The 25,411-nt window shown below is 41.2% G+C and overlaps 1 protein-coding gene across 6 annotated transcripts in view; it reads left to right on the top strand.

Annotated features, from left to right (window-relative positions):
- ERC2 (ELKS/RAB6-interacting/CAST family member 2) overlaps positions 1–25,411 on the top strand; it is a 1,118,394-nt gene that overhangs the window by 983,193 nt on the left and 109,790 nt on the right. For 4 of the 6 annotated variants that reach the window (XR_008629737.1, XR_008629734.1, XR_008629738.1 and 1 more), the window contains one exon: positions 20,244–20,432. The exons of 1 other annotated variant lie outside the window; for it this stretch is intronic. The gene's annotated coding sequence lies outside the window, so the exon portion shown is untranslated. Of the gene's footprint in view, positions 1–20,243; positions 20,462–25,411 lie in introns of all 6 variants that reach the window. One more of the 6 variants, XR_008629735.1, reaches the window with a different exon arrangement.

Genomic DNA, 25,411 nt, shown 5'->3' with positions numbered 1-25,411 from the left:
GCCCTAAAAAAAAGGCATTTATTTCCTTCTATAATCAAAGTAATCACCTGCTTGGGCTATATTTAATAGGGAAGTAGGGCCAGCTAGCAAAAATTCATTTATGGCGTAATATTGATTGCATGTTCAAAGGATGAGGGGAAAGTACCATTGTCCAGGCATTGCACAGAGTAGGGTAACTGAAGGATCCATTCGTCAGCAAACAGGCATTGCCCCGGTGGTTTTCAACTGCTGGTCCAAAGGACAGATTCTGTTCTGGTGAAGACAGAAAGCCACTGCTTCCCAACGGAAGGAATTTACCCTGTCATTTCTCCACTTCTGGTTTCCAATAGATTCTTAAAATCTCTCAGTGATCAATAGGGCTGATAATCAGCACTGATCAGCAGAGGGCCACTTTGCTTTATCTTTTTGATTTTGTGTGTGTTTTTTTTTTTAGTTTATCGCCAAATGCCTCACAACGAAGTAGGGAGGCCAAGGCCCAGAAGTTCAGAGGAAGGGTTCAGAAGTGTGGTGATGAATTTCCCTGTGCTACCCACTTCCTTGACTTTACATTCCAGATTTATTAAGTCAAACATCCTTCTCTTTCTGCAATTTGCATTATGCAAAATGGATTTTAGGAAACTCATGTAGATGAGAAACAGTTTCTGGGAGCTAAAACAAAGGCACACTCACTTTAGATTATTCAGAACACACCTACCTAGCAAAATAGGGACTCTTTAAAAGTTTTCTGAACCCCACCAGGACCTCCTGTAGAAATGCAGACATGTCTTTCAGTCCCCTTGAGTTAACACAGGGGCTTAAAGGGCTAATGCACCTGGGATTTAGCTTTGGTTTAGGTCTTTGTGTTGCTGACAGGGCTTAAAATGGGCAGGTAATCACTAGTACAATGTGTCATCTTTTTTTCCCTCCTTCTTCTTATGAAATAAAGTGCAAAGTACTTACCTTAAAAAAAAAAGCTGTTTCTTTCAAATGAAGCAAAGTTATTACCATTTTTCTTTGGTCTTATAAGGCTTGGATTCCTTTTCTAAATGGCAGGTAAAATAGGCAACAAAAAGGATATAATAAATTAGTCTTAATTCTAATTGGTGCTCAGCTGGCCTGGGAAATAGTCTGTGGCTGATATCAAACAGTAATGTAGCCTCCGGAAGAGGCAACAGGAGCGTGGCCAGGCCTGCATTAGTGGCGTAAGTAGGGAATTGGGTGATGAACTCTGTTTTCTTAAATTGTGGTGTTTTTGCCTTTCTTCTTCATCATACCAGCATCAAAGGAGGGACTGAGATTGTTGGACAAACTTGACATGATCCAGGCATATGGATAAAGTTCTGTTGACCTATATGAAGATGTTCTTGCTCCCATCTTGCCATGGAGAAAGCATACATGCTAAGCATACATGTGTCAGGCCCTCAGCATACACTGTGCATCCCCAGGTCTGGTGTCCAGACCTTGGCCAGAATCTTGCAGGTTTTCCCAGGCAGCACCTTTCCCATTCGATATTTTCTACTGGGCCTCTCAGCACTCGGCCACGGTGGGCCACAACACCTCACCCTCTGGTGGCCTTTTGGTGGTTTCCTGACTCAGAACTTTCCCAGCTGACCTGCCTGCCTGGGGTGGGTTCCCCTTTCGGAAACACCACTCTCCGTGTCCCTCTCCTGATGACAGATTGCCACTTCCTCCTGCTTTCAGTTACAACTTCCTCTGCCCAGTCCTCATATTCCTTCCACACACCCCCTCCCAGACAATTTCTCTGGATTTTCCACCACTCCAAAATGAAGTATTTTTTCTCTACTAAAAAATTTTTAAAATGTCACTGTCACTGTCATCCCGTTGCTCATCGATTTGTTCGATCGGGCACCAGTAACGTCTCCTATTGTGAGACTTATTGTTACTGGTTTGTTTTGTTGTGTTTTTTGGCATATCCAATATGCCATGGGTAGCTTGCCAGGCTCTGCCACATGGGCTTGATACTCTAGGTAGCTTTCCGGACTCTCTGAGAAGGGAGGAGGAATCGAACACCCATCAGCCGCATGAAAGGCAAACGCCCTACCATTGTGCTGTTGCTCCAGCCCAAAATGTATTTTTCTTATTTTAATGACTACTTGAGTGTAATTTGCCATTGTCTGGAATGGCAAACAAAGTTACCTGTCTACATCCCATCTATTGGCTGTGCTCCTGCCAGGGTCAGCTCTAACACTGTGAATGTTGTTATCTCCCTTTCTCTAGACTTTCTGAGGTCCCTAACTCAAGTTTTCCCCAACTTTTCTCCTCTTGGTCACCATGATTTCTCCTATGAGAAAAGATTTTTAGCTTCTCTCCAAGTTCCTCACAACAAAAGCTTTGCTTCTGTGTGCTTAACAGAGGATGGGAAAATAATTATAGCTAACATTTGTAGAGTCTTAATATGTGCCAAACACTGTTTATATGTATCAGTTCTCATAATCTTTACAATAATCCTCTGAAGTGAGAACTACTATTATCTACATTTTTCAGATGAGGATTCTGTGGCATGGAAAGGTTCGGTGACTTGCCCAAGTGGTCATATTGATGATATAAATCAGGCAGGGGAGTCAGTGCCTTCCCTATACTGTTGCACTGTGCCACCTGCTTACACTGTCTGAGGGCTCACATGCATGGAAATGCACATCTGGACATAAAGAACCCAGAAGAGAAATTTTTGCAATTGATAAAGGTCATAGTCTTTAGTCTTCTTCTAGAAATGGGTTCTCTCTCTCTCTCTCTCTCTCTCTCTCTCATCACTGTGAGCAACGCTTACAAAGCTTTCATGTTTGAGTTTCAGTCATACAATGATGGAACACTCATCCCTTCATCAGCGCACATTTTCCACCACCAGTGTCCCCAGTACCTCTCCCCGCATCTCAATCCTCCCCCGCTGTCTCCATGGCAGAAAATTTCCCCCATACTCTCTCTCTCTGCTTTTGGCCATTATGGTTTGCAATATAGATACTGAGAAGCTATCATGTTTGGTCCTTCATCTACTTTTAGCACACATCTCCCATCCCGAAAAATCCCTCCAACCATCATTGACTTAGTGATCCCTCCTCTTAGAAATGGGTCCTCCACTCCTCCCCTGAATAGACTGGAGTCAGAGAATTGTACGTTAAATCAAAGAACTCTCTTTAGAAATGCTAATAAATTTCATCAGCAATGTCCTAGCCCTTTTTGGATGGTGGCTGTAACTCAAGTCCCTAGTTTCTCCATTATCTAGTGATATTAAATTCTTCTAGTGGGTAAAACGTTTGCCTTGCTTCCGTCCCTTTCAAAGAGACCGGAAAGCTACCGAGAGTATCCCGCCCGCACGGCAGAGCCTGGCTAGCTCCCTGTGGCATATTCGATATGCCAAAAACAGCAACGACAAGTGTCACAATGGAGACGTTACTGGTGCCTGCTCGAGCAAATCAATGAACAAAGTGATGACAGTGCTACAGACAGTGCTTGTATTAGGTGCTTTAATACTTTTTTTGGAGCAAGGTAGAATGTAAACAAATAATACTGAGTAGTTAATTTTTGTAATAGCAGCATAAGCTTTCATAAGATTTCATAAGATTATAAAAGGTTATAAAAACAATCATGGTTGATTTTTTTGAGAAACTTGTGACCATGCTGTCCACTTTCTGAACTGGGATCTCTTCAATACATTTATGCAGCTAACTTGGGTAAAATGCTGGAAGCTCCATACCATGCACTGATATTGCTGTAGTCTGTTTTCCACACTAATATTCTTCTTCCTCTTCATTGATGTTTGTCAAGTCCAACCCAACTATCATGATCAGAGGCAATTTAAAAAGTCAAACTAATACGTGACCTATAACCTTGAAGATCCAGATATACTGCTGTGTATCTTGAATTTGTACTACACTCCTCAGTAGCCATTTCTGACTCAGCTCCAAGATAGCACTTTCTGTGAAGTCAATACTTAATATATGGCTCTCACGTGGATTTGGGGAAGTTTTACTCAGTTTCTACGAGCATTAGGGCTGGAATCAGAAACACAGTGTCCCCCACCAAGGATTTCTAGCAATTGTTTGTGATGTTGTACTGCAGAGATTTTACAATTCCAGCTATTGCTGGAGCATTGTAGTAGATTTGTGTGAGAAAAAGAATAGTTCTGGGGCCACAGTGGTAACAGAGTGTATGCCACTTGCCTTGCATGCAACTCACCCAGGTTCAACCCCCAACACCCCATATGGTCCCCCAGGCTTATCAGGAGTAAGACCTGAGCACTGCCAGGTGTGACCCAAACCCATCCCCTGTAAGAAAAGAAAAATAATAGCTCTTAGTCATCTACATCCATTGGCTTTGTGTAAAGGAGGCAACGTGATAGGTCTCTTTTGAATGAGACAGTGCACAGTTTGCAAAATATGGATGTGACACCTCACAGGATCTTATGCTGTATCCATTCTCAACATACACAGCAAGTATGTGAGGCTTCAGAACAGAAACCTGCATGGCCTTCCCCATACATCCTTCATGCTGTTCACACTGTCGCTCTTGCCCTCCATCCTAGCAAGATTTTTGCCTCCAAATGACTTACCTGTCTTTTTGCTTTTTTTCTAAGCATCAGATGAGAAATTCTTTTATCCCTCCAAAAAGAAAAGCGCCACTTCTCAGTGCTCCAGAACTTGCTGTGCATTACCTCTTTTTGCCTGTTTGAAAATTTTTAAATTATTATTAGTATACCTGTGTCTCTAGCCAGTATCGAAGTTCCTTGATGTGAAATCACGTAGCACTGGGCCTGGGCTATCGTCAGTGCCCAGGAGCCTTATTGAAAGAAGGAAGAGCAGGAGGGAGATAGTGACAGATAAATAGTCTTCTATAAAAGAAGAGAATCATAGCCTGTGCTAGAAAATTCCCAAATATATTTTATTCTTTTATTGCTGCCCCTCCCCCTTTTCTGCCTTTCACAAGGCAGCAGTTTGCACCCTGGGAAAAGTGCAACCCACTGGTCTCCAGGGACATGTTATGTGTGTGGAAAAGCCTGGCATTTCTCAGCTGGGTGTTTGGACAGCCCCCCACTTAGGAGTTTTATCACAGTGTCTCAGAAGGTGTTATCTGTCGTCCCCGGTGGGGTTTTGGAGGAGAAAAGGTGATCAAAGAAACCAATTCTTAGGGAACTTTTGGAACCAGACGTGGCTTTTGGGGATAAGAGTGCATCTGTGCTTCCAGGTACAGGGTGTGAATGGGTGGAGTTGATCCTATTGTGGGGAAAATGCATCAGGGCTCATCCCCAGCCAGTTGTGAATGCAACCATCTTTCATATCTCCATCAGATAAAATCACCCAAGGGTCATAAACCACTTACTGTCAGGGTATTGGACAAGCCCCATAGGTAGTTGTTCCAAGCCAGTAAAAGCATCTTAATTGACCTAAATGACAACAGTTATGTTATAAATATCTAGAATTTATGACCTGAGAAGGCATAATCACATCTTCCATCAGTTAAGTTTGCATAGGAGAAGCTTGGGGATTTAAGATAGAGCTGCAAGTTGGGGAAAATCTGATTAGCCTTAACTTTATGACAAACACAGAGCTAAGTGAATCGGAGTGCTTTCAAGTTCCTGATCCCTGGGAGTTAAAGGCAGTGTTGTTTTAGCCAGTAAAAGCCACCCCATTCCCGCCGTCCCCTCCATGCAGCTGTCATTTTATTGGCCTTGTAAAGTCTCGCGTTCACCGTGACAAATCCAAGACCATATACCTGTGAAGAGGAGATGTTTTCGATTATGGGGTGCACAGGAAGCGAACTGTGGGGTTAGAGGGTGAGAGCTGAAGGCTGGTGTGTGTGTTTATGCAGAGCCCTGCTTGGAATGTGCAGAGTCACCGTGAAAAGCACCCAGAGCCTGCTCCAAATCTGATGAGATTCCTCAGTTTCCATAGCACTGGACAGGGGAAATTCACGGCAGAACTAAAAATCAATTTTATACATCTGAAACCTCCACAGGACTTTCATGTTGAAAATTGTTACACTTTTTTTTTGTTTATTCTTGGGGCCACATCAGGCTATGTTCAGAACTTTTTCCTGACTCTGCTTTCAGGAATCACTCCTGGTGGTACTCAGGGGACCATATGGGATGCCAGGGACGGAACACGGACCCTACCTGCTGTGCTATCTCTGTAGCCCCAATACTTATTTCTTTTTAACCTGATATTACTTGCAGTAGGAAGGTTTTTTCCCTTTTCTTTTCCTTTTTGATTGTTGTTGAGGGTCAATGTTAATATCAAGTAGTAATATGATATCAAAAAGTATAAATATTCAGTGCCAAAGTGATGGTACAGCAGGTAGGGTAATTGCCTTGCAGGCAGCTGACCCAGGTTCAATCCCTGGCATCCTTATGATCCTTGGAGCACTACCCAGAGTAATTCCTGAGTGCAGAACCAGGAGTAACCCCTCAGCATCACTGGGTATGGCCCAAAAGCTTAGCAAACAAACAAATATTCACAATATTCCATGAAAGGATATGCATTTTAGAAGAGCCATATTGTGAAAATAAATTTAGATCATTGATCAGCCAGGTGATTGCCCGAGGACTCAATAATCAATGGAATGGAGTCAGTCATCTTTGAGGTAAAAGGCAAACAGCCTACTTAATCCCAATTTCCTGAGCTTCAAAGGTGAACAGTCATTTTGCAGGGCAATGAAAAGCTCAGGTTATCTATTTAATGCCGAAGTCTGTGAAGTCAGTGAAATTTCTTTAATGAATTTGTGAACAATCCTTCAAAGAAACTCCTATTGAAATCCATAGAGAGGCCAGTTGCCTTTGAACTCTAGAGTTGAAGTTTATCCGAGATTAAGCTGATCTCTCAGTTTACTCTGTTTTGTAATCTAGAGACAGTTTGGAATTTTGAGAGTAGCATTAGAATGCTTTGGTTGATGTGCCTCCCATTGATGCACACGCACAATAAGATACAGGATCCCTTTCTTTAACTTCTCACAGCTTTCATTGGTAGGGGGATGTTTCAACCAACAGATCAAATTTATTTATGACATTTTTACAAGTGCATGCCTGTTCTAAGAGTTTCTAGGAATACATATGGTCCCAGTGTGTGAACTCTACTCGTTTGGTACCTTCTCAGAAGGTCTATACCAAAACTTCAATTTCTGCTTTCTTTCTTATCATGCTGTCCACTTTATGTCCATGCCCTTAAACTTTGCTTTTCTCAGATCCAAAAGTCTGAGCCTTATGGAGAAAAGAGAAAATCTGGAGCTGATTATGAAATCATGAAGCAAGGACATGGCAGAGATGTACACATCACTGTATAAATGTATCATCTCTGATATCCACAAAGCCTGATGTGAAAGACACATCACTTTTGATTTAAACCCTGCTTTTACCTTTCAGCATAATGCAACCTAGTATTTGCTTCGTGCAATGCTGGGGGCAGGGGGAGGGGTGGTCTTCAAGTGTTAACAGAATTCTTTTCTAAAGAAATTTATTTGGATTTTTTTAAGAATTTGTGTGGTTTCCAGGTTTCAATAGGAAAATAGTAGATGAGATTTTAATAGAAAAATAGTGCCTCAGATTTTCAGTTTGGCAAGTACCCTACTCTAGACCTGTTCTTGTTTTATTATGTGGAACAAGCCAGCTTAATAGAAGGAATCTCAGAATTTGTAGCCTAATTGAAAGGAAGAGGGAAGCTGGATCCAGCTGGGAAAATATGCATGCAGGAATTGGGAGTCCAATGGGGCTTCAGCATTCATTCTTCTCTATTTGGAGAAGGCTCTTGAGCATTAATAATATGTCATAATAAAGCAAGAACACATCATCTGAGGTGCCTTCTTCTTATCTCCTGGAGAAAGCAGAGCTGGATTTTTCCAGACAGTTATTTTAGATATCATCCACTTCCTGTTGACCAAGACAGCAAAGGTATTGGTGGAGAGCTTTAGCTTGATGCTATAATACTGTAACTAATATTAAAGGCAATACATTTCTGTTAAAAATATTTTTTCAAGTAATACAAAGTTCTTTATAAAAGTTCTTTCATAAAACACCAGTTAATTATACTAACAGTTTGGTGAACGATGTCTTTTCACTACTATTTTTTCTAATTAAAAATGGTTTTTAGGGGGCTGCTGTGATAACACAGTGGGTAGGGTGTTTGCCTTGCACGTGGCCGACCCAGGTTCGATTTCCAGCATCCCATATGGTCCCCTGAGCACCGCCAGGAGTAATTCCTGAGTACAGAGCCAGGAGTAAACAAAACAAAAACAAACAAACAAAAAAACAAAAACAAAAAAATGCTTTTTATAGAACAATGGAATCATATTATTAATGTCTTATAATCTGCTCTTTGAGCCTTCTAAGGTGTCCAACATAATATTATATGTTGGATACCTTTCCTCACTAACAAATATTAATCAACAATATCATGTTTATAGAACTTTGCATTGTTTGGGACCAAAGAGATAGTACAGTGGGTAGGGTACTTGCCTTGCACACTGTCAACCCAGATTCAATCACTAGCATCCCTTATGGTCCCTTGAGCACCAGCAAAAGTGATTCCTGAGTGCAGTGCCAGAAATAGGCCATGAACATAGCCTGATGTGGCACAAAATCAACAACTCTCCCCCACAAAACAACAGTTTTGTATTGATTGATCCGTCCTTCATGATGAAATGTTGTTCTTTTTAAATATGTTTTGTTAGAATGTTATAACTCATTGAACTTCATCATTCTTTCTCTTGTACAATAATTTGTTTAAAATAAGTTTTGAAAAGGAAATTTATAAAGTGATCTCCCCCAAACATTCTCTCTTTCTGTCTGGAACACCACCACTTCTGTGCACTCACTGATTTTGTTTTATTGTGCTTTTCCTATTGAACTTCCATCCGCACAGAGTTCTCAAGTGTTTTCTTCTGGTTATAGGGTGAAAATCAACAACAAAAAAACCCCAAATGTTAAATTTGAGAGTAAATTCAGAAAGAGAAAGTTCCCTGAAGAATATGCTTGGACATGATGAGCACTCTATTTCCCTCCCTGCCCCCCCCCCCACACACACACTACCACCACCACCAACAACAACAATACTACATACACACAGTACAGGACCCAGAAGACTTCTCTCAGGATCACCGCCCCCTGCCCCCACTTCAGTTTTCGAGCCTTTGGGTAAGTGATCAGTTGCTTTTTTCCTTATGAGAACAGTTTTCTATATTATAGGTGAAGATTTGTAAATCTTGGTCAATAAAAGGAAAATAGGCAGTGCTAGCTTTGGGAGGACCCCACTTTTCTTGTTGCACATCTTAGAATTACATGAAACAGAATTCCAGGTTACCAGGTTGATTTCTGCTGCCCATGCACTGCTTTGTATCTGGAGCTCTTTGGCCATTGAGGACTCTGAAGTTGAGGCCCTTTTATCCTTTTATTGGTGAATTCACTCAAGTGTAGGCAGACAGAAAATGTTCAAGTGGCTAGCAGATAAACTTGTTAAATCCCTGGGAGTCTTTCCTTCCTTGCTCTGGGAGTTTATCATCTTGGCGGAGTTAAAAGGCAATTAGGCCTGTAGGTCTTTGCTGGCTTGTTTATTGGTGGTTTACACATGGGTGTTGAAGAGACAAAGCTGTATTAAACATTCCGATCCTGCTGGCCCGAGGGGAGTGAGACCTTGGTCCAACTTTCAGGCTCCTTGAGACAGCCAAAGAGCAGGAAGAAAATCTATTTAAATATAGTACCTGTGCCCCCACGATCGATGTTCATTGTTGATGGAAAATTGCAGTCGGCTAGCTCCATGCTGTGTTATATTTCCTGGGAAATGGTTTTATGGAGGGTGTTTGATGAAAAAGTTCATTCCTTTTGTAATTGTGAATTGCCACGTGGTGTTAGTTAAGGTAGAGGTGTACTGGGAATGTTTCTTGCCCCAGACCTCTAAGATTAGCCCATTCCTAGTGAAAGCTATCCCTGTGAAATTGGAAGGCAGAAAGATTTCCATGAACACATCCATCCTCCCCAAAATTGCCATCCTTCTGATCTATAGGTGCCTAGGCAGACCAGTCCACAACAAAATCTTGAGAGTATTAGGTATTGAGTTCTGCAATCTTCCTCCCAGTTCTGTATGTTTTTTCCCTAACCATTCTTCCTATTTGCTTAAAGAAACTCTACTTGCCAAAGAAACTCATTTTCACGTGTAGGTGAAATTCTCTTGTCCCTCATCACTTCCTCCCATAAAAATGGTGTCTTTTTTTCAACATGGGTATCGTTTCAGTGGAACTCATGAGAATTTCGAGGGCTTAATGTGACACATTGTTTAAAAATATGGGCTCAGGAGTCAGGCACCTTACTTCCCCAGATTAACTCAATAGAAGCTGCACGACTGACTTTGTGAATCTGTTTAGGTTTGTTTATTTGTTGTTTGTATTACAGAAAAAGAACAAAGACAGTGTCTGCCATGCTATCATGAAATAACACATGGTATCTGTCACATAAGAGTATCATCAATGGTGATAGTTGTTGTTACTATTATTAGAGGCTTTGTTTTTGGAGGGGGTGCCTAACATACACACACGCTCGCGTGCACACACACACACACACGCACATGCACACACATGCACATACACATACTTAGTTGTCAATATTTTTGACCAACCTTGTTAATCCCTCGGGTATTTTTATTTTACCAATTTAGGGTGCCTCTGAACTATAAAAAAACTTACCTGGATGAAATGAGAAAGTCCTTGCTCATGTCCAGAACACCTGGAATATGAGGTGTTTCTGTTTCCACAACTATTGTGCTCAGTCAAGTTAAAGAACTACTCTCATAAGTGGCTGCTGCTGCTTCAAATCTCAGTTTCTTTTTGTCTTCCCCCACCCCATAGGTGTGAGTACAAGTCTCAGTTTCCTAGGAGGGTAGCACAGTGCCTTCATTCTCTCTACTAAAGAAAACACAATAGATAACCACAGCTCTTATTCCCAAGCTGACCTTCCAGGTTCTGAAATTAATTTGTCCTAGTGTCTTGCCAGCGTCTGTGCAAGGACTTTCTTGAGCGGAGTAATGTGGTTCTGATTAAGGACATCCTATAAGACCCAGGAGGATTGCCAGGGAAGGAAAATCGGCCCAAGACACAGTGAATTTTCATCTTCCAGTCAGATACATGATATTGAAGACCAGAAGGCAGAAGAGTTTATCATGAAGAACACTCAGAAAGAGAATGAAAGCAAATGGCTGACAAATTGGCTGTCTTTTATGCAAAGTTGACAAGCTAGTCGGCTTCTTAGCCCAGAAAGGATATGCAGAGCCCTCAGGCCAAATGGCTCCACAGTCAGCAGGCTTTTTGAAGTTCGCTCTCCTGCCACTACTTTTAACAAGACCTCTGCTGAATTGCCTCCTCATAAAGATGTGAAAACTTAATTTTTACCAAAAATAGCTTAGTTTCAACAACTGTGATCATTCATTCCTGTCTTTAGTGCATGGGTGTTAGAGCAAAATGCCTGTGTTATGTACAAACAGCGTATGTTTTTTTTCTACCTACACTTTTATGAATTGGGTCATAAATGCTAAACCTTACTTTAGCCCTCGATTGTTAGCTTTTCCCTGGATTCCATTAAGTACAGGCTCTCCCCTGTGATAGCCCAGCCCTGAGGTGACTCTGAGGACCCCTGGAAAGTTCCATTTGCTCTCCCTGGATTCTTGGAAGCTCTGCATCTCAGGGACAAGTGCTGGGCAGTGGGCAGTGGTATTGTGAGAACTTGGTATCCCTTTATCGAATATCTAAGAATCTACTAATAGTTGTAACTCTAATATGATTTTCTTGTTAATCTCTGTCAAACCATGAAATCCGATATGTTAGCCATGACTAAGCCGTGAAATTTGTCAACTTTGTCTGTGATTTACACAAGCTCTGTTTTAAAAAGAAGTCTTAACGCAGAGTGCAGAACATTGCCTCCCAGCATGCTCTCCCAGCATGCCACTGGGATCTTATGACAACAGGAAGAACAAAGGGCAGCATGTCTGCGTTTTTCAGGTTGTTTCAAGGACCAAGGATGGGAAAGATATAAAACCAAGCAAAACACTCATTTTCCTTTGCAATGATAAATATCCACACGCTAGATGTCGAGAAGAAGGAATAAACATTCATCACGGTTTTATGCTTCTTATCACTGGGCATGATAGTAAGCATCTGTACATTGGTAGATTATTTTTTTGAGAAAAAAACTAAGTGAAACCTGTATGTAATTACAAATTATGGAATTCTTCTGCATAATACAGTGACTCTGAGTGTAAGGGTTAGAATTTTGAAATCTTTTTTTTTTTTTTGTCATTGCTGGCTGAATTTGTGGAAATGACATAAATTTCCCTCAGTTTTCTCTTGTGGAAATGGGACGGTAATATTAGAAAATATGCTACAGCTGATCTCAGGTGCACGCACACAAAAATTACTCTCTTTAAAGCACATGGGTACATATGGCTTCATCTTTTGAGGCTTACTGTGACAGTTGGTACGATAGACTCTGGTGATGTAATATCATTGGATAGCTTTGTTCTCCAAAGAAAGTTGAAATGTTCAAGTAAGGGATGTATTTTTATTGTACTAAAATCAGACCGGGCAGTTTTCAGGTTTTCCTTATGGAAGAAAAAGAGCTGTGCAAAAGAAACAAAAATTGCAGAAGTGGGGTGGTGAGAGCCAAGATGTCTTTCTTCCCCATTTCAGCTAAGTTCATATTTGTCTTGTTCTCAAAGCCAAACAAGGGTGAGGTTCTTTCTACCTTTGCTTCTGATCTTTATGTTGTAGATTCTAGAATCAAATGATCAGAAGTTTTATAACCCTGATGAGAGGTTACCCTAAAAGTTCGAAGCTTTTTTTAAACTTTTGCTTTTGGAAGTATGGAGTCCTGTGCTCTGCTCCAGGCTCTAAAGGCCCTTCTCTGATTCCTCTCAGGAAATCCATGACACCTGTAAAAGCAGAGTGGAGCCCATCAGTTCACTTTACAACAGTGAATCTCAAGCAAATTTTTCCACTTCTTACCACAGGGCTAAAGAGGCAGAGTACTTCCTTTTTTGTTTGTTTTTGTTTTTTGTTTGGGGGCCACACCTGATGATGTTCAGGGGTTACTTCTGGCTCTGCAGTCAGGAATCACTCCTGGCGGTGCTCACAGGACCTTGTGATAAAACCCAGGGGTCAAACCCAGGTTCAGCCATGTGCAAGGCAAGCACCTTACCCACTATACTATTGCTCCAGCCCCAGAGTATTTATTTGAGTCTCCTGGGTTCATATCAAAGCATTGCAAAAAAAAAAACAAAAAAAAAACCCAGTGAATTTCTACTTCTTACCACTGATGGCTGAGAATAGCCTGTTCATGACTTCTAACCTTGCTCTGTTTCTTTTCCCTAAATTCGTCTTCCATTCCACACAAATGGGAGAGAGTGAAACCAAAGAATAAAGCTTCAGGAAGACTTTTGCCAACTTGCTGGTCTCTTCTGCCATCCTGTAGCTGAAAGTTCTATGAACATTGTCATAGAACCTATGAAATTGCCCCCAAAATTTCTATGTAAAATTCTGTGAATGGGCACATAGTCCTTTTTCTATGGAAAGGTCTCTAAGTTTTATCAAATTCTTTCACAGTGATTTGTAATCTCCCAAAAGGTTAAAATTATTTTCTTATCATTTATACCCCTGAAAGTCACATTTCTAGTTCTGATTGTGAGTTCAGTAGTTACTTCCACTTTCTTAACCTTTCAAGGCAAATGTAGCATAAAATCCTATGAGTGCCCAAGGTCCCTGCCTTGCTCATAAAACAACAATTAGGTCCTGAACTTTAAGGCTATTTCTGTAGCTTTAGGCCTCAGCCTGTATTCTGACTGGAACTAAGCTCTATCTGTGTACCTGGGTGGTTCAAAATTGATATAACAGTAGGCTAGTAAAAATACATTTATTTCAGTACCAGGAGGTTGACTCCATGATTTAGAAGCTGGCCTCACATTCTGGGGAGAGGGCAACTCAGATAGAGAAGGGAACACCAAGTAAAATGTGGTTGGAGGCCATGTGGGGGAAGGGTGATGTGTGCTGAATGTAGACTAGAGACTGAACACAATGGCCACTCAACACCTTTATTGCAAACCACAACACCTAATTAGAGAGAGAACAAAAGGGAATACCCTGCCACAGTGGGGGGGGGGGGAGGAATGGGATTGAGGAGGGTGGGAGGGATGCTGAGTTTATTTACGGTGGAGAATGGGCACTGGTGAAGGGATGGGTTCTCGAACTTTGTATGAGGGAAACATGAGCACAAAAATGTATAAATCTGTAATTGTACCCTCACGGTGATTCACTAATTAAAAAATAAATAAATTTAAAAAATACATTTATTTCTAGATATGAACATTAGTGAACTTGCTTTATTCTGCTTTGTTCCTGTTTTAGGGTTGCCAGATCTCACAAATAAAAGTTCAGAATAACCAGTTTTATTTGAATTTCAGATGAACAATAATTTTCAGTAGAATTCTTGAGAACAGAACAACAGTGATTCAGCTCTACAGATATGCACAGAGACTTCTTTCAACCCTAGAACTTTTGTTACAAAAAGGGAATTTTACTTGTGTAGACAAGCACAGGACCTTTTGAAGCCTTGGAAATGCTCTAAAATTAGCTTGTGGTGATGGTTACACGACTCTATAAATTTATTCAAAATCAGACTGAAAATGGAAGAACTTGATGATATGCAAATTATAGCCCAGAAAACATTGTTTTTAAGTTGTCATAGTTTTATAACAACAGTTGTTTAATCTTTTTATTCTTGGTTTTTTTTTTTTAATTTAGCTAGGCTAATTTGAGAATATGATGAAAACCATAAAACCAGCACTCAAAATCAAGCACAAATATTTGCATAAAATTTCTGGATCAACTGAAGCCCATCTTTAGATGCCAACTACCACTTTCACCTGAACTCTGTACCTCATTAAAAATCTTCTTCTGGACCTTAGGAGTTAGGTTTTACCCTGGCAAAAGCAAGCCCTTAGAAATCATGTTGAGTTATTGACAATGAAGGTTGCCTATTGTCTCACTGACAGCCCAGGGAAACTCTCTCTCTGTCTCCCCATCTCTCTCTCTCCGCCTCTGTCTCTGTCTGTCTGTCTCTATCTGTCTCTGTCTGTCTCTGTCTCTCTGTCTCTCTCTGTTTCTGTCTCTGTCTGTCTCTGTCTCTGTCTCTCTCTTTCTCATATAAAAATGACCTGGTTGTTTTGGTTTGTTTGGTATTTTATTTTTGGGGGGGTTGTTTTTGTTTTTGCTTCGTTTTGTTTTGTTTGGGTATTTTAGGCCATACCCAACAGTACTCAGAGCTTCCTCCTAGCTTTGCACTCAACAATGACTCCTGGTAGGGCTCCAGTAAACTTCTGTGGTGCCAAGAATAAAATGCAGGTTGGCCATATGTAAAGCAAGTGCACTACCCATGTAACTGTCCCTCTGATCCCCAAGACACAGTTCTTTATAGCACTCAGAAGGATATCTACAGACCTGCCAGACGTTATTCCAGTGTGTAGTCTAGTGAGCGAGTCTGCAGAGACAAATGATTCATTTTCCTTCTATTATTTCATCCAAACATGACCTCTTCCTTAAAACAAAAATCACTAAGTCTAAAAGAACAATGGGGAGACAATCAAGGCATTGAGGGATATTTATTTCTCCATTGGCAACTTAGTCCACTCACTGAAGGTTAGGTCTTTCAGAGGATGAAAATAGTTATAACACAGTGATAACTTGGGGGGGAGGCTGCCTGGGACATAAGAAGCAGGACTGACACCACTCTGATCAGTTGAACTCCCGACACATTTACCCATCCAACTAAATGTTGGAGCTTCAGTGTTGGGTATTCACACACCCAACAACCTGGTTCTTCTGAGAGACATGCTCCCAGATAAATACTTTGTGGTTTGTTTGAATCAAACTCATTGTGATTCCAGTATTGTGGATTTCTAGGGAAGGCCTAGATGATGGTGTGATGCTCTAATTCATTGAACCTACTCAAAGCCTCTCTTCCCAACTGAACAATGCCCATGGAAATTCAGTGTATACTATCACATCTTCTTATTCCTTGAAGAATTCAGCAAGGGCTTCTGAATTAGCTCACTCTTCTTACTGCTGGCATTTCAAATAAAGTCAACGCTTGGGCCAGAGAGATAGTACAACAGTCAAGACACCTTTCTTGCATGCAGCCAACCTGGGTTAAATCTCCAGCACCATAAATGGTCCCCTGATCACTGCTGGGAATTGTTCCTGAGTGCAGAAATGAAAGTGAGTTCTGAACACAGCCAACTGTGGTCCCAAACACACACACACACACACACACACACACACACACACACACACACACACACAAGTCCGTGCCTTTCTTTAAAAAATATTTTGTAAACATACTTATTTATTTAAATATTTTGGCCCACATTTGAATAAACATGTGAAGCTTTATCATTTGGGACCTTTCTTGTTAGCATGTCTCAGTACTTTGCTAGAGGGACCAATGATTGAGTCCAGCCTCTGTGTCTGAACCTGAGTGCAGGAAATCCAGCCACAATCTTTCGGGTTTCATTTTCTTTCCTGTGGAAATGAGAAGCCAAATACCCACTTTGGAACTCACTTTATAGATGCCTGTCCTTCATTTATAATTTTCTCTTCCACATCCTTCTCCTTTTCCTGGTCTTTAAGTAAAATGATTTTTCTTTGATTTATTTTCTCTACTCTGCTCCTTCATGGATCAGTAGATTTTATAAGGTTTCATAGGTCTCAGAGAAAGCAGTATTGTTATCCTGGGTCTTTTTTATCTTTTTTAGCCATGCTCAGAGAATATTTTCCATGGTTTTTGTAAAGGTTTAAGAAGCATGGTAGTTCCCTTACTCCTCACACTTTAAGACATCATATGAGAACTATTTTTAAGGCTTTAAGGAAAACCCTACAAATACCTCAGCTTTTCTGTTAAAGCATGGTTCTCAACTGGAAAACGATCTTGGCCCCAAGCCCTATGTATTAGACAATGTCTAGAGACATTTATGTTTGTCCCAATTTGAGTAGAGTGAATCTTTTGACACTTTGTGTGTGTGTTGGGCGTGGGGGGGGGCAAGCAACTGCCTCTTATAAGGCAATGCCAACAACAAGGAATGATCTGGTCCCACAATACAATCGTGCGTGATTTATAATCCTAGTCCCTTTCTTCATTTTCCTCAAGACCTGAGAGGGAAAAGATAAAGAAAAACTTTGCATTTCTGTGATTGTGGGTGTCCTGAGTTCTTCCATGCACAGCACTCCAGGAACTGAAGAGCATAAGGGTGCCACTGAACGGGGCAAAGTGCAGACTCGTAGCAGGTCTTCTTAGCTCCAACAGCTGTCCCCACTCCAAAGAGAGACAACTTTGACCAAAGCAGAGGACCAAAAAGTTACAAGGATGTTTAGTTTGTGATAAAAATCATTCTGCAGATTAGAGTACTTCCTCCTGCCCATAAAATGGTATGTTTTAAAAATAACTCAAAAGTGGAAAGCATTTAACTTTGTTGTGAGCAGGAGGCGAGACTGCTGTGTTGAGCCATGGTCAATTAATTTCATCTTGTAATCAGGCCTCCTCCATACTGTAGGTGGTGATGCTCTTCCTACTTTCCCATCTATACCATTAAACTAACCCCATCTTCTGAATGACTCTACTGTCAATGTGAGGGGTCTCAGCAGTGTTTGCTCGAACCATTTTCTCTCTTCATTCCTTGACTTGCTCTCTCTCATTCCTTTGGAGTAAGCAAAATGGCTGTTCATTCTTCAGACACTGCCTCCCCTCACACACAAGCCCAGTTAGAAAGTGAGAGGTTTCCCCAAGGACCTCAGGAAGCCTCAGTTTATCTCATTGGCTTTTATCTCATTGGCTTTCATCAGGTCATATACTCTTCTCAGAGCTGAAACAATGCCTGAATGATATTCATAGACTAAAACAGACAGAGATGTGTTGTCTCAAAGGGAAATCAGGATGAGATCAATAGGAGAAAGGATACCTAGTATAAATACACACACATTCTCTCTCTCTCTCTCTCTCTCTCTCTCTCTCTCTCGCTCTCGCTCTCTCTCTCTCTCTCTCAAGGATTCTAAAGTGAAAGACTCAAATTTTTGCCCTGCATTTTGTCTTCAATACCTTACTTTTGCAGTTAACTAGCTGCACAGTTTGACATAACTAACTCTTCCTACCTCCTCCTCCTTTACCTCTTCTACAAAATGGAAATAGTAATATTACAGGGTGGTTATCAAAAAATCAAGCAAGCATCTTAAGATATCGGAAGGCATGTGCAAATAAGTAGTTGTGGTAAATGAAAATGAATTCTATTAGACAGAATCTAGAAGAATCTAGACCTGCTAAAACCCACCCATCTAGATGCCAGCCTTTTGGGAAGTCAGTGTCTAAATTTATCCCATTCCTCATTGTTGCAGGTCAGTGTGGGAAATCTTCTAAGGTCAATGACTGAGTTAATTGACTTGCCGTGGATCTTGAAAAAGTCTCTCTGTTAAATGACATAATTGGTTTTAATTATATAATTATGGCACTTAAAGTGTGGGGGTGAAAGGTTACTATTATATTTAGAAGTGAGATTCACAAATGAAGCAAGAGTGTTTAAGCCAGCGTTTTTCGAATTTTCCTTTTATTTTTTCAGAGGGAAGTCAGAATAGACTGGCCTTGGCCCTGGCCATTTTGGGATGATTATCCTGCTTGAAGCAGTGCTAGGGCTGCTCAAGGCATCATAGGGACCCTTTGTAAAGACGCGGAAAGGGCTTCCGTAAAGACCTCATTGTGATCTGAAGTTAATGAGCAGTGGGAACTCAACTGTCAGCAATTGAATCTGATTGGGCAGGGTAATTATATGATTGCCTCTGGTATTTGCACATGCACGGGGATATTTTTATTGGAAAAAACCTAATTGCTTACTTACTTAGTGGAGGGAAAACCTAAACAAATTTGTGTTGTCATGGGTTAAAAAGACATCCCTTCTTTGTCTCTAGAATAACTGCCTCTTCTAGTTCTTAGAAGTCAGGTTTTGTTTCTTTCTGTGTTCAATCAGGGAATCTTGTTTATAAGACTTGGATTATATGATAATATTAAGACATAAAGCAAAGCTAGTTTGAACTATGTATTTTGGTAAAATGACCACGTGCTTATTGTCATATCTTAAACCATCTCCTACAATGGTCTCTTTCATAATGCAAAGGCAGTTAGAATCTTGAGCAGCCTCAAGCTACTGGAATAGCCATAGGTTTTTGGTGGGGGCGGGGGGCACGTTGTCCTTTTCCTGCATGGAAATACTTGACAAGGTTGGCTTCCTAAGCTATCTTGTTTTCCTTAATTATATGGGTGGTATCATGGCCGTGGAACCATTTAGATATCAGAAACACTAGGGGTGAGAGGAGAAAAACACTGCTTCTAATTTGAAGGGGAAGGAAGTCTAAACTGAGAGCACTAAAAGGAAGATGTCTTAGAGCTCCTACATTTGATTATCACTGTGGTCCAGTGTCTTGTCTGTTTTAACAGCCCTGAATACACATGACATCTTATCCATGATACCGGAGTGCATTAAACAAGTGGTTGCTATTGGCTCTCTCCTATAGCAATTCGGTGTTATGTTTGGCTTTCTATTTTCTTCTATAACTAACTTATCTCTAAATTCTTTCATTTCTAAGTTCGCTCAAAGGAAGAGGTTGAGATGATTGTGGGAATTGAAGATATACCATATGATGAGAGCTTCAGACTCCAAAATTGGTGCTCTGATTGAGTGTAGGATTACAGGTTGGGGAATAGCTGCGAGCTGAAGGCTTTCAAGCCCAAAGACCAGCTTTGCTCACTCATCTCAGATTTTTTTTTTTTTTTGCGTGTGCTGACATAGCCCAGTTGTGTCTGACTAGTTCCTGAGTCCTTCAGGCTTATTGTTAAATGTTGCTTCTTTCAGGAAGATTTTTCCTTACCACCCATGCACCCCCATCCCCACAAGTCTGGAATGATTTTTTTTTTAATTTGGATTCCTTGGCATCCTCTAGGTTTCTTTACCACTGTCTTTTAACTGCTGTCTCATTATTCTGAGTTCCACAGAGCTCGGTGTAGCAGGGCTGCATTTATACTGCCATTGCTGTATCCCCAGAGCTTGATAAGTGCTTAATAAGTGTGTTCAGAATGTCTGAGGAAAGGGATGGTTGCTGTGTGTCCTAGGGAAGTGTGGTGTGTTCACTGGGCTATACTACCCTTGCTATTAATACCACTTTCTTGTTGCTTATAATTCTCATTGCCCCAGATGATCCAGCTCTGTCGGAGGCACGGAGGCACAGTCAAATCTCATGCTGTACATTGATCACCTGTCCAACCTTTGCCTAGAGTGGGAGCCCCCAGTTCCTTCAAGAGATCCAACTTTACCTGTCTGTAAAGAAGAAGAGGAGGAGGGAGACAGCAGGGAGGATCCAGTGGCAGTTTAACATCAGAGCAGGTCCAATGTTTACTTTTACCCTTTTGGAGGTGGGTAACTATATGGGATGATGCATTTACTATGAGTAATGACCTTGGACTTGGGAGCTCACCTCTACTTTATTATTGTTTTTTTTTTTTTGCTGGAGCTTAGGGGGTAATGGTTTTTTATTTAATTCACAACCAAAATATTCCATGATTACCACCTGTATGGAAGATGAATCCAGGTTCATCTCCCACATGATGTGATTGTGACATTGACCGTGTGCTGGTTATGCCTAGCTATGTGAACAAAGGGTGCTGTTCATTCACTGATTCCTGTTTATTATTATTATATTTGTTATTTCCATTTTTTAAATTCTCTGGTTTTCAGTGGTCTTTTATCTTGTTCCTTAGGGTTTAATGTTTTGAATCCCTCCTCTGGTAACACTTTGGGACCCTGAATATCTACTGAAATAGACTAGATATCATTTTCATTTAAGTATAACCCTTCATAAACCTGGGCTATGTCCAACACGCTTTGTCCAAAATAAAATGTGAATCTGTAACCTTGTAAGCTTTAGGCTTCAAAGCTTCCTACTAAACCCCAAGTCCCTAGCCATTCATAAGCCTGAACTTTCCACTGCTGTTTGGGCTGCAGGAATAATTTCTAGGTCTTTTAACATCTCCATTTGGACATGGTGCTCTTTGTGTGAAGAAGCAGAGTAAATCCTCAGGAGTCTGGGGCATTGCACAGTTATCAGACCTGGTTCTTCCTGAAGCTTATTTTGTCCATTGATTCCCATAGTATATTTGCGATCTTGAGTTGCATTTCTATTCTGGCATATTAAACACCCACACTGGAATGTTTGGGAACTCCTGCAAGAAGTAATGCTTCTGAGTCTTCTAGTAGTAAACATGTTCACTGATGATGCTGTGTGCCATGAGCCTAGCAGGAATGGACCATGGTGATTCTTACCACCAAATTCCAAGGAAAAGTTTAGTTTAATTTCTAGCTTTGAAATATCACCAACAAATGCCTCCCTACCTCATACCCTCTATGGATTAATGCAGATAATAACTGCCTACACAAATAAATCACATACATATTTTTGTGTGAGAAAAAAAGTCATCTTTGAATGACATTTGATTTATAATTAAACTTGGCAGTGCAACCTCTGAAGTGTCTCATCTTGTCTAATCACAATGATCTATTTCCTTTCAGAGTATTTCTACATGCAGTGGTTAGTCCTTTTGTTATCATATAGTGAAAAGAAAAATTTCAGAGGGGATGAGAAGAATCATAAGACGATTGACATCTTAGATCTGGCTAAAACTACTATTTCTATTGTTTCGTTTGGGAAAACAGTTCCAATATTCTCATTTCCCTCTTTTGACTGATTTATTCAGCTGAAGTTGGCATTCTACATGCAGTGCCTGGACTAGCAGCCTACTTCCCAGCATTACCTGGGAACTTGTTAGGACTGCCAGTTCTTGCTCACCCTCCTCCCAAACCCACTACTTCTGAGGTTCAGTGAGCTGTGCTAGAATGAGCCTTCTGGTGATTCTGCTGCTGACAAATGTTTGAGAATTATTGGTTGAAAACTTCTGCAAGCAAATGAAGTGAGAGTATTTAGAGGAATGTATCTTAGAGTCCTATGATCCAGTAATTTGTGATCCAATCAAGGACATAAAGCATAAATTTATCAGACTGGCAGAGTGATCTTTATAAAATGTAAATTACATCATGCACTCATTTCCTAAGTCCCTTCAGGCAGTTCTCTTTGTATTCAGAAAAAATATAAATGCTTGATTAAGGCCTACAAGGCCTGGCATGCTCTGCCCTCTCCCTACCTTCCCATCTCATTTGGTGCTCTTCTGTCCCTCCCAGGATCTCTGCCACACCACACTGGCCTTCTTCCTGATCCTCTGACATGCCCAATGAGTGTGGTGTCAGCAAAAATGGAGAGTAAAAGCAAGAAAGACAGAATTGCGAAGGTTAAATAACAGGCCTGGTTATTGATGTAGTTTTTTCACGTGGCACAATATTTCTGAACCAGTGACTCCCTCTGGCTGGTATACTAATATACTGATATTTATATAGATCAACCTGATGAACTTTTAATGTGATTATGAATAATAGTGGTTCTTCATACAGAATAGCAGTCTGAAAGAACTTGCTAAATCTCTGAGGAATTATTCAATATAGTGTAGTTTAATGCTAGTGCCATGCATTTGCATTGCTTGCTCTCTGGAGAATTGGTTCAGCAGACCACAGGGCTCAGGCTTAGGCTGGGTGCCAAGTAGACCTGGATAGAGGCACGAGACACTAAGTGTCAGCTTATCCATGTGGCACAAGAACATTGTTGGAGCCAAGAGCCAAGACCTGTCATCTTCACTTAGTTTTAGGGAAGATGGTAACCATATTCACTGGTTTTGTCTTAGGAAAAGCCAATTTTAATTTGTGGAATACTTTGTGTATCATGTGATTGGGAAATAAAGTAGCTGTTGGGATTTTTATTGAACAGGAAAAAAGTGTCTCAGGATTCTTTGATAATGAGGAAGGGAACACATTTTGTTCTGCTTTGGTTGGGGCCAGGCACATCAGAATGTGCTCAGGGCTTACTCCTGGTATTGTGCTCAGGAATAACTCCCGGCTAGGCTTAAGGGACCATATCTGGTGCTAGGGATTCAACCTTGCCAAGCAATGCAAGGCAAGTACATTACCCACTATACTATCTCTCTAGCCTTCACATTTTAAATGGAATCGTTAAGGAGAACATGAAGCCATTACTACTAGATCCAAGATCAGGGTCAATATTTTTGTTTGTGTTTTAGAGTTGTATGTATGGCACTACTACTACTATGTATCTATGGCACTACTATTTCAGTGCATGAGACTATCATACTTTATAAGCACATCACCTTTGGCTGGGGCATTGTTTGCTTATTAGTGTCTCATTTGAGATCTTCACCAGAGGAACAGAATTCCTGTTGAGAATGATGTGCAAGGGGAAAAGTGCTACTCATTCATAACTTTCAGTGCCATATTTGGAGCATCTTCAGAGAATCTTTCTCGGAGTTATCCCTAAGTACAAATCCAGATGTGCTTCCCCCTCAAACCAAACTAAAACAAAATGTGTCCCCTTTGTTATTAGAAAGAATCCTGAGACAATTTTGTCATGCTCAATAAAAAATCCCAACAGCTACTTTTTCCAGCTTTTCAGCCTTACCTGACCTTGCAGAGATTTCTGAGGGAACTGAGCAAGGTCTCACCAGAAGTTCCCTACTAAACCAGAAGCCCTTCCTATTAAGAAGTAAAATTAATTGCCCCCCACATGCTTGGGATGCAGTGTAAATAGAACAAAGGCCCCTTTCCACTCCCTTCTGCCTTTCAGGATCCCACAACCCCAAGACTAGGAAGCTGCACAATAACTGTACCATTGCACATGCAAAAGGATGGGAGAACTCAACAGAACACAGGCTCTCTCTGAAGCTGGCAAATAGGGTTTCTCTGTGAACTTGGGGTGGTGCTGAGAACTGAAGGGTGCCCAGATTTATTCCGATATCTGTCTGAGTTGCTGGCAATGTGAAGGGATTGGGGATCAGGACAGTTTTCCCAGGAAGCTGGCACCACCTCCCAGACTCACTAAGACTCTTTCCATAGCAACTAATCTGAGTAACCTCAAAAGTAAGAACAACCCAAGACCAACTTCAGGGGGAACCCTCAGGAAGAACTCTTTTCTCTTCCCAGCATCCACTACCAGCTGAGGCATTGTGTACCAGCAGAACACAACCCCTTGACATCATTGTATTGGTTTCTTTTGTGCCACTCTCTTTGGGAGGGGGGGCATTCTCTGCTAGTCACCTCCTTGGAAATATTGCTGCTTATAGAGCCACTTGTCAGATTCATTCATAGATTTTACTGCCATATTTGGAGCCTCTTCAGAGAATCTTCCTCCGTGTGGTCAGCAGCAACGTGGTATGAGGAAGTACCTCGTGCCTTCTCAGTCTCAGAATCATCACCACACTGTGCTAAGACACAATGTCAAGGCAGATTCTCTGGGGGCTTTGGGTGGTTTTATTTGTTTTCAGTCTAGCATGCTGATTTTTACACAGAACCAGTGCTCAGAAATAGATGTCACTGTCATTGTTACTATACTCCTGTTGCTCATCGATTTGCTCGAGTGGGTACCAGTAATGTCTCCATTGTGAGACTTGTTTGTTACTGTTTTTAGCATGTTGAATATGCCACAGGTAGCTTGCCAGGCTCTGCCATGCGGGCCAGATACTCTCGGTATCTTGCCGGACTTTCCAAGAGGGACGGAGGAATCTAACCCAGGTCAGCCGCCTGCAAGGCAAATGCCCTACCACTATGCTATTGCTCCAGCCCCAGAAATAGATGACAAATGAAAAAAATAAAGAGATTGTGCAGATCCAAATGTCCTAGTAATACCGAGGCTTGATTTTCAGACTTGTGAATTGGCTCACAAGTCTGAAATTAACCTGATTGATTTATTTGTCACCACTCCTCAAGCCCATCCAAAATCAGTTATGGAGCATTTCCCGTGAAACTGTAAGACCAAGGCACATTGTGCAGCACACGGTACATTTGCCATTGATACTGCTCATTGTCAAGGGAAGGGGAAACATCGTCTGGCTTCCAGATCCTGTGGTGTTCCTGTTGTATGGAGTTTTGCAGAAGCTCTTCTCCTGTCATTTAGGAGTGACAGTCCAGGACACCAGACTCTGAGTGCATCTGCTTCTCTTCAGAGAGGTGGAACTCCCATGTAGGAGGGACCCAAGGGCATGAGCTCTGACACTTTAGAGTACCCAAGGACAGCTCACTGGTTGTCTGCACAAAGCCTGGACGAACTTAAGATGACAGGGAGCAGTTGAACTTCAGGGCGGTCTGAGTAAGTGGCTTAAGTTAACAAATTAATAAAGATAGCCGTTTGGAGCACCTGGTTTTCTACTTGCTGACAAAGGCCTAGCAATGTCTCTGATTAAAACACAGAAACC

The sequence above is a fragment of the Sorex araneus genome, chromosome 4 (assembly GCF_027595985.1).
Source record: "Sorex araneus isolate mSorAra2 chromosome 4, mSorAra2.pri, whole genome shotgun sequence".
NCBI lineage: Eukaryota > Metazoa > Chordata > Mammalia > Eulipotyphla > Soricidae > Sorex > Sorex araneus.
The sequence above is the reverse complement of the archived record's forward strand: the minus strand, read 5'-3'. Positions and strand labels throughout refer to the sequence as shown.